The following is a 256-nucleotide window of genomic DNA, read 5'->3' as shown; positions in this document are numbered from 1 at the left end:
GGAAGCAATTTGAGAAATTAACCAATAAGCATGTCTTAAAAGGCAGCCATTAAGGTGGAGGCAAATGAACTCTTTAAAAAGTGGCTTCAGCAAAGATTAATTACCTGTCCATTTAAGTCGTAGCAAAAGTTACGAGGGGAATAGGAAGCTGAGGAACAATTAATTGAAAGCAAAAGAGCAGGAATATTTGTCATTTACTATTGAAAAGGATGTTATTTGATAGTTATTGTAATCTAAGGTTTGATGGTGATGGATA

At 34.4% G+C, this 256-nt stretch overlaps 1 protein-coding gene across 2 annotated transcripts in view; it reads left to right on the top strand.

Annotated features, from left to right (window-relative positions):
- LOC119590550 (zwei Ig domain protein zig-8-like) overlaps positions 1-256 on the top strand; it is a gene marked incomplete in the record, with an annotated part of 99,462 nt that overhangs the window by 46,430 nt on the left and 52,776 nt on the right.

The sequence above is a fragment of the Penaeus monodon genome, chromosome 27 (genome assembly GCF_015228065.2).
Source record: "Penaeus monodon isolate SGIC_2016 chromosome 27, NSTDA_Pmon_1, whole genome shotgun sequence".
In the NCBI taxonomy this organism is placed as follows: Eukaryota; Metazoa; Arthropoda; class Malacostraca; order Decapoda; family Penaeidae; genus Penaeus; species Penaeus monodon.
This window is presented reverse-complemented; position numbering and strand designations above follow the sequence as displayed.